The sequence below is a fragment of the Ovis aries genome, chromosome 10, assembly GCF_016772045.2.
Source record: "Ovis aries strain OAR_USU_Benz2616 breed Rambouillet chromosome 10, ARS-UI_Ramb_v3.0, whole genome shotgun sequence".
Classification (NCBI taxonomy): domain Eukaryota; kingdom Metazoa; phylum Chordata; class Mammalia; order Artiodactyla; family Bovidae; genus Ovis; species Ovis aries.
Genome location: NC_056063.1, coordinates 29,817,592 through 29,827,601, shown reverse-complemented (window position 1 = coordinate 29,827,601; position 10,010 = coordinate 29,817,592).

Here is a 10,010-nt window from a genome sequence, read left to right as displayed (position 1 = left end):
AAATACAATATTTTTTTAGTTAAGTTTCAGTTAGATGGCTCTCCTTCTAGGAATGCTCCCTGATTCCCCAAGTCAGAGTGAAATGGGGCAGTGGGAACAGTAATATCTCCCCAGTGATATCCATTTGTGAACCTGTCATCTTACACAACAGAAGGGGCTTTGTAGATGTGATTAAGTTATAGACACTGAAGTGGGATGATCAGCTGGGGCCATCAAGATGGATCCAATGTCATCACAAGGGTTCTTATAAGGGGAAATCAGGAGAATCAGGATCGGAGAAGGCAACGTAACAAGGGAAGCTGAGGTCAGACTGAGGAAGCCGTGAGCCTGGGAACTCCGGGAACAGGCAAGAATGTAGATATTTCTCTAGAGGCTCTACTGAACACAGCTCTGTGGACAGCAACAGCACAATTTAGTCCAGTATGACCATTTAGATTAAACTGCAAATTTAGATAATAAATTTGCCTTGCTTTAAACCACTAGGCTTGTGGTAATTTGTTGTAGTACCAACAGAAAACTAATGGAAAAGGTTTTCCACATGCTTCCAGGCCTTTCTTTTCTACATCTTAAGACTCCTAAAATTCTATTTTAACAGTCTGATCATGTGTTTCTCTCTCCCTCACAGCCTATAAAGACCTGTAAGGTAATATACTGAATCAATATTATCCCACTTATATTCTCAAGGACGAGGATGGTCATGTTTGACTCTTTGCAACCCCATGGACTGCAGCACGCCAGGCCTCCCTGTCCATCACCAACTCTTGGAGCTTATTGAAACTCAAGTCCATCGAATCAGTGATGCCATCCAACCATCTCATCCTCTGTCGTCCCCTTCTCCTCCTGCCTTCAATCTTTCCCAGCATCAGGGTCTTTTCTAATGAGTCAGTTCTTTGCATCAGGTGGCCAAAGAACTGGAGTTTCAGCTTCAGCATCAGTCCTTCCAATGTATATTCAGGACTGATTTCCCTTAGGATTGACTGGTTTGGTTCCCTTGCTGTCCGAGGGACTCTCAAGAGTCTTCTTCAGCCACAGTTTAAAAGCATCAGTTCTTTGGCACTCAGCTTTCTTTATAGTCCAACTCTCACATCCATACATGACCACTGGAAAAATCATAGCCTTGACTAAATGGACCTTGGTTGGCAAAGTAATGTCCCTGCTTTTTAATATGCTATCTAGGTTGGTCTTAACTTTCCTTCCAAGGAGCAAGCATGTTTTAAAATTTCATGGCTATAGTCACCATATGCAGTGATTTTGGAGCCCAAAATAAAGTCTGTCACTGCTTCCATTGTTTCTCCATCTATTTGTCATGAAGTGATGGGACCAGATACCATGATCTTCATTTTTTGAATGTTGAGTTTTAAGCCAGTTTTTTCACTCTCCTCTTTCACTTTAATCAAGAGGCTCTTTAAGTCCTCTTTGCTTTCTGCCATAAGGGTAGTGTCATCTGCATATCTGAGGTTATTGATATTTCTCCTGGAAATCTTGATTCCAGCTTGCGCTTCATCCAGCCTGGCATTTCACATGATGTACTGGGCATATAAATTAAATAAGCAAGGTGACGACATATAGCTTTGACATACTCTGTTCCCAATTTGGAACCAGTCTGTTGTTCCATGTCCAGTTCTAAGTGTTGCTTCTGGACCTGCATACAGATATCTCAAGAGGCAGGTCAGGTGGTCTGGTATTCCCATCTCTTTCAGAATTTTCCACAGTTTGTTGTGATCCACACAGTCAAAGGCTTTGGTGTAGTCCATAAAGCAGAAGTAAATGTTTTTCTGGAACTCTCTTGCTTTTTCTATGATCCAACAAATGTTGGCAATTTGATCTCTGGTTCCTCTTATCTTTTTAAAATCCAGCTTGAACATCTGGAAGTTCATGGTTCACGTACTGTTGAAGCCTGGCTTGGAGAATTTTGAGCATTACTTTGCCAGTGTGTGGGATGAATGCAATTGTGGAGTAGTTTGAATATTCTTTGGCATTGCCTTTTTTGGGGATTAGAATGAAAACTGACCTTTTCCAGTCCTGTGGCCACTGCTGAGTTCTCCAAATTTGCTGGCATGTGGAGTGTAGCACTTTCACAGCATCATCTTTTAGGAGCTGAAATAGCTCAACTGGAATTCCATCACCTCCACTAGCTTTGTTCATAGTGATGCTTCTTAAGGCCCACTTGGCTTCACATTCCAGGATGTCTCGCTCTAGGTAAGTGATCTAGATAACACCATCATGGTTATTTGGGTCATGAAGACCTCTTTTCTATAGGTTTTCTGTGTATTTTTGTCACCTCTTCTTAACATCTTCTGCTTTTGGTTAGGTTCATACCATTTCTGTCCTTTACTGTGCCCACCTTCTCATGAAATGTTCCCTTGGTATCTCTAATTTTCTTGAAGAGATCTCTAGTCTTTCCCATTCTATTGTTTTCCTCTATTTCTTCACATTAATCACTGAGGAAGGCTTTCTTATCTCTTCCTTGCTATTCTTTGGAACTCTGCATTCAGATGGATATATTTTTCCTTTCCTCCTTTGCTTTTTGCTTCTCTTCTCAGCTATTTGTAAGGCCTCCCCAGACAACCAGTTTACCTGTTTGTATTTCTTCTTCTTGGGGACGGTTTTGATCACTGCCTCCTGTACAATGTTATGAACCTCATAGATGGATATGAATTAATATTTGTTAAAGGAATGTTTGTCAAATGTATACAAATGCTATAATTGATTTTCTTTGCTTCTCAGAGAATAATCTGTAATTAGAAGGTAAGTCAACCATATGTTTTCCTACTCATTGGAAAAGACTCTGATGCTGGGAATGATTGAGGGCAAGAGAAGGGGATGACAGAAGATAAGATGGTTGGATGGCATCGCCAACTTGATGGACATGAGTTTGAACAAACTCCAGGAGATGGTGAAGGACAAGGAAGCCTGGCACACTGCAGTCTGTGGGATCACAAAGAGCTGGACATATCTTAGTGACTAAACAACAAGAACAACACACTATATGGAAGGAACTATAGTTACTGCTTTTCCTTCATGGGATCATTCTTAATTTGGGTTGGAGTCACTTGCATTTGCATACCTTAAAACCAACTCTCTCATAAAGTAATGTGTTGCTTTGGCACTCCTGCAAGCACCAAACCTCTTTTAAAAATATTATTTTTAATTGGAAGATGATTGCTTTACAATATTGTGTTGGTTTCTGCATGAATCAGCCATAGGTATACATATGTCCCCTCCTTCTTAAACCTCTCCACCACCTCTCACCCCACCTCACCCCTCTAGGTTGTCACACAGCCCCAGTCTGAGCTCCCTGAGTCATACAGCAAATTCCCACTGGCTATCTATTTCACACATGGTAATGTATATGTGATTGCAGCCATGAAATTAAAAGACACTTACTCCTTGGAAGAAAAGTTATGACCAACCTAGACAGCATATTGAAAAGCAGAGACATTACTTTGCCAACAAAGGTCCGTCTAGTCAAGGCTATGGTTTTTCCTGTGGTCATGTATGGATGTGAGAGTTGGACTGTGAAGAAGGCTGAGTGCCAAAGAATTGATGCTTTTGAAATGTGGTGTTGGAGAAGACTCTTGAGAATCCCTTGGACTGCAAGGAGATCCAACCAGTCCATCCTAAAGGAGATCAGCCCTGGGTGTTCATTGAAAGGACTCATGCTAAAGCTGAAACTCCAGTACTTTGGCCACCTCATGTGAAGAGTTGACTCATTGGAAAAGACCCTGATGCTGGGAGGGATTGGGGGCAGGACAAGAAGGGGACAACAGAGGATGAGATGGCTGGATGGCATCATTGACTCGATGGACGTGAGTCTGAGTGAACTCCGGGAGTTGGTGATGGACAGGGAGGCCTGGCGTGCTGCGATTCATGGGGCCGCAGAGAGTCGGACACAACTGAGCGACTGAACTGAACTGAATGTATATGTTTTCATGCTACTCCCTCCATTTGTCCCACTCTCTCCTTCCTCCCCTGTATACAAGTCTGTTCTCTAGGTCTGCGTCTCCACTGCTGCCCTGCAAATAGGTTCATCAGGACCATCTTTCTAGATTCCATATATATGTATTAATATTTGATACTTGTTGCTCTCTGACTTACTTCACTCTGTATAATAGGCTCTAGGTTCATCACTAGCACTAACTCAAATGCGTTCCTTGTCATGGCTGAGTAATATTCCATTGTATATATGTACCACAGCTTCTTTATCCATTCCATCTAGGTTCCTTCCATGTCCTGGCTATTGTAAATAGTGTTGCAGTGAACATTGGGGTAACATGTTTTTTTCAATTATGATTTTCTCAGGGAGACTTCTTTTTAAAAGAAGCTTAAAATAAAGAGCATTCTCATCCACCAGCCTCTCCTCTTTGAACCCTAAGGTCAATGACCTCAAACTACTTATGGCTGACAGGTGAGTAAGAATCATTTTGGCGAGCTGGTAAAGCGAGACCTTCCCTGATCTTAGCCTTGACCTGTAGTTTCAGGATCTCCAAGGGAGGGGTCTGGCTCTCCAGGTGATTGTGATGCAGATGCAAGCTGGGAACTGCCGAGACCCAACCTTCCAGCGGGATGAAGTGCAACTGCCACTTCTGCCACTAGATGTCAGGCTTTTACTCTGCACTCTGGGTAAAGCAGAGAAATCGCCTAGCCTTGCTCCTCCCCCTTCAGCTCCCACCTCAAGGGAAATTTAATATGTTCGGGGCCAAGTGCTAGGACAGGTGTTGCCATATGCATCATCCCACTGAACCTCTCAACCACACAGTAAGTCATGCGTTATCCCCAAGCTACAGATGGAGAAACTGAGGCTCAGTGAGCTAACCAGTAACTGGCTGAACTGGGGAATAATTGCAAAGCTCACGTCCTTTCCATTTAACCATGCTGCTTTAACCTGTCTGGCCTGGACAGCTGACTGTCTTACATGCAGGAGGAGTTGAGGAAATATTCATTTAACAAACAGACAAAAAACTTAAGCCAAAGAGCAGATCAAGGTGAAATCTCCAGATTCCTCTTAAAGAATTTTAATAATTTATTAAATAATTTATAAACTATTTTTATTTCTATTGTTATAGAAGGGCAAGGATAAATTTTAAAATGAGTTATACATGGTACCTTTTATATTTTCTGGTAGTCTTTGGAGATAAACAAGGCAAAGTCCAATGTTGGACATGCCAAAAAAAACAAAAAAATCCTATTCAGGATAACCAGTGTGGCCACCTGCAAAAGAGGATTATTGTGAGGCTTAGAAGAACGGGTCCCTCTAGAGCTGTGGCTTCACAGTTCTGTCCCTCAGAGGCTTGTGTTCCAGGAGGTGTGTCAGGAGCCTCCTCAGTGGTTGGTGAATGTGTCTGTGAGTGCCTGTGTGTGTGTGTAATCTGGGACAGATCAAAGAGACAGGACATTGAGGTCTTTCAGCCCCCATTTCAAGGAGAATACCCCCATTTTATTGACTTTATGGGTCTGTACTTCACACAAGAGTCAGCTTTTAAACATGGTTCCTACCATCAGCAAGTAGAAACTATTGACTGATAAGCAACTGTAATATTCTGAGCAGAATTCTAATCTGCACTAGCAATATGTTAAACAAAATACTTTGTACTTATTCTTAAGATTTTTCAGTTAAGGAAAAAATGTTTAAGGTTCTCAAGAAAAAAAATAAGGCACCAAAACAATTTGCCTTGGAAATCCAGAAACTGTTTAAGAAAGGTCCAGACAGAATTAGTCCCTTACCTACTCCATAGTTTTATGTGCTTGCTTGTTTCTGTTAAAAGCAAATAGGGTGTATTAGCAAACGATGGATGGGACTAAAAATGAAACACCCTCCTTTTTAGCAACTCTGCCCTGAGCCAGGGACATGTCTGTGTGACAGGACACAGGAGGGTCTGAAATGCATGGACTGAGGGGAGTGACATGGTGGACTCGTAAGCTGGTTGCTTAGTATTCCCTAAACCTCCATCCTCCCCCTGTGCCCCGATTTTAAAGACTGTTAGACTCCCTTACATAAATCACAGCCGGATCTTTTTTGACCCACCTCCTACAGTAATGAAAATCAAAACAAACATAAACAAATAGGACATAATTAAACTCAAAAAGTTTTGCACAGCCAAAAAACCATAAACAAGGTGAAAAGACAACCCTCAGAATGGGAGCAAATATTTGCAAACAAAGCAACTGACAGGGATTAACCTCCAAAATATACAAACAACTCATGCAACTCAATATTGCAAAAGAAAAAAAAAAAACAATCAAAAATTGGGCAGAAGATCTAATTAGACATCTCTCCAAAGAAGACATATAGATGGTCAACAACCACATGAAAAGATGCTCAACATCACTCGTTATTAGACTATCACCCCACATCAGAATGACCATCATCAAAACGTTTATAAAACCTTTCTGGAGATGCTGTGGAGGAAAGGGAACCCTTTTACACTGTTGGCGGGAATGTAAATTGGCACAGTCACTATGGAGACCAGCACAGAGGTTCCTTAGAAAGCTAAAAATAGAACTACCTAGCAATCCCACTCCTGGGCATACATCCAGAGAAAACCTAATTCCAAAAGATACATGCACCCCAGTGTTCATTGTAGCACTGCTTTCAATAGCCAGGCATGGAAGCAACCTAAATGTGCATAGACAGGAGTGGATAAAAAGGTGTGGTACATAAATACAATGGAATATTACTCAGCCATAACAAGGAACGAACGGAGCCACTGCAGAGATGTGGATAGACCTAGAGAGTGTCATACAAAGCGAGTCAGAATAACAAAATTAAATGCAAAAGTAAAAATTCCAAGTAAATACCGTATAATATCACTTATATATGGAATCTAGATAAATGGTAAAAATGATCTTATCTGCAAAGCAGAAACAGGGACACACATAGAGATCAAATGTATGGACATCAAGGGGGAAAGGGGGAGAGGATGAACTGGGACACTGAGATTGACATACATACACTGTTGATATTATGTATAAAATAGGTAACTAATGAGAACCTACTGTATAGGTCAGGGAATTCTACTCAGTGCTCTGTGGTGACCTAAATGGGAAGGAAATCCGAAAAGAAGGGGAGACATGTAAACATACAGCTGATTCACTTTGCTGTACAATAGAAACTAAGAATACTGTAAAGCAAATATAGTCCAATAAAAAAAAAAGTAAAGACTGTTAGGCAGGGACTATCGTAAAAACTGGAATCAGCACATGGAGCCTGTATGATTCCTACCAAGTTCCCCTCTCCAAGCTGCTTAGGATCAAAAAGGGAGGAAAAGTTAGGAAAAAAAAAAAAAATCAGTGTTGAGTACAGTTTGGAAACACTTGGCTGGAATAAATTAGAACCACATTTCCATCATCAAGGTCCAACAAGCAAAGGAAACCACCTTTCTCCTCTTTGGAAACGAGATGCTGTCCGGAGTTTTGGGAACATTGAGACACAGCTTCCAGGCACGGCTGTGACACTAGGTCCCACCAGGTCTCTGATGACCCTTCTGCACTTATCTCCCCTTGATCTGTACCCCTTCTCATCCCTTCACAGGGCACCAAGTCTTTTAGGAAGGTGGAAGGAGACAGCATCATTTCCTGGAGATTTTGCAGACGCCAAACTTCCCCTGGTAAGTTTGCAATGACCGTCTCGGTTCTTAGGACAAATGGGCAAAACTGAGGCTCTTATGTTTTAGGGAATGAAGGCCCTAAATACTGGTTTGCAAAACTAAACAGTTCTGTTTAGAGCAGCTATTCTTGTTGTCCAACTTCCTTACATTCTCTAGTGTCTATAAATTTCAAATGTATGCACTTGCTTATTCTTGCATATTTGACCATTCTTTAAAAAATGCTTCCCTGGTGGCTCAGCTGGTAAAGAATCTGCCTGCCAATGCAGGAGACACAAGAGATGTGGGTTCGATCCCTAGGTTGGGAAGATCCCCTGGACAAGCAAATGGCAACCCACTCCAGTATTCTTGCCTGAAAAATTCCATGGACAGAGAAGCCTGGCCAGCTACAGTCCATGCAGTCACAAAGAGTATGACATGACTGAGCCCACATGCCTAAAAAATGCTGGGGCTTCCTTGATGGCTCAGCAGTAAAGAAACTGCCTGCCAAGGCAGGAAACACCAGTTCAGTCCCTGATCCGGAAAGGTCCCACACGCCTCGGAGCAACTGAGCCCAAGAGCCACAGCCATCAAGAAGTAGGCACAGCTACTGAAGCCCGCGTACCTAAAGCCCATGCTCCACCACGAGAGAAGCCACCTTAGGAGAGGCAAGAGATGTGGCTTTGATCCCTGGGTTGGGAAGATCCCCTGGAGAGGGAAATGGGAACCCACTCCAGGATTCTTGCCTGGAAAATTCCATGGACAGAGGAGCCTGGTGGCTACAGTCCATGGGATCGCAAAGAGACACAAATGAGCAACTAAGCACACTTATCAAGACAGGGAGGAGCTGGGAAGGGGTAGCGGGCAGGTCGGAGGGAGGCAGGGCCTCCTCCAGGATGTGGGAGGAGCTTAATATCTGAACACTCTGGGAGCCTTGATAACTGGGCCACCTTTCCCTCTATTTCCATCCAGCAGCCAGTCCAGGTCGGTGAGTCAGCAGATGAGTTAGCACCCAGAGTGCCAAAAGCTGCTCAGAGTTACTGGAAAAACTCGGTTTGTTACAGTCGTAGATCAATGAAAACGGCTATCAAGCTTCTACGCAAGACTCTGTTAAATATCTTTTCCTCCCTCTCCTTCCCTTTCCTAAGGATTTTGGAAAAAGAAAATTTTAAGTACACAGAGTTAGGATGAAGAGGAGAGGCAAAGATTTAAGTTATTTGAAAAGGAAGTGGATTAAAAGAAAAGATAGATTTCCAATTTAAAAGCGTTGAGTGAGTTCAAGGACAATGAAACTTATAAAAGTTTTGCTCTTCAAACTCAGAAAGTGATAGTTCATTGGCTTAATGGATTTCCAACCTAACCAAATTGCCTTTTAAAAATCAGCTAATGCTATGATATTTCCAGTGGTCATGTACGGATGTGAGAGTTGGACCATAAAGAAGGCTGAGAGCTGAAGAATTGATGCTTTTGAACTGTGGTTTTGGAGAACACTGTTGAGAGTCCCTTGGACTGCAAGGAGATCCAACCAGTCCATTCTAAAGGAAATCAACCCTGAACATTCATTGGAAGGACTGACGCTGAAGCTCCAGTACTTGGGCCACCTGATGTAAAGAGCCGACTCACTGGAAAAGACCTTGACACTGGGAAAACCTGAGGGCAGGAGAAGGGAGCGACTGAGGATGAGAGGGTTGGATGGCGTGGCCAACTCAATGGACATGAGTTTGAGCAAACTCTGAAAGATGGTGAAGGACAGGGAATCCTGGCGTGCTGCAATTCATGGGGTCGTGAAGAGTAGGACACAACTTAGTAACCGAATAACAACAACACTGTCTTTCTCATGACAAGAAGTTTTACCTCAGTTTTTTCATAAGCCTTAAGTTTCTTTACGTTTAGGTCGGCTTCTGTAATACGGAGTTGGGTATGAATGCGAGTCATTCTTCAACTTTTTGCTATGTCCAAACCTGCTATCCAGGTTTACTTCCATAAGCACGCTTTAGTCTGGACTGCTGGTTTTTCTCTGTAATATTCTCATGAAGCTAAAGCAATTCACTGACCCTTCAAAACTTGCTTGATAGTAGCGGAAATGTTGAGGGTCACCAAGTCACCCAAGGGGCAAAGGGCCCGGAACGCGCTAGAGATCTCTTGCCTGGTCACCGTTTTGCCTACAGCTGTCCCCAACCGGTATTACATGTCAGCTACAGGAAAGCTGTTCCCTAAGGAGGTGTAGCTCTGCTGTGAGGTGGGAGGTGGCTACATGCACATTTCAGAAGGTCCTTTGCACTAGGGTTTACACACACCGCCCTGGCATTTTCCCAGCAATGCTGTATTCTAGCTGGGAGGTGGTGAGCCTCTGGGGCCACCGGGGAATCAAGAGGAAACTTGCGGAAGTGGAGGCAGAGCCCTGGAGGGCTGACTGATGGTTGACCA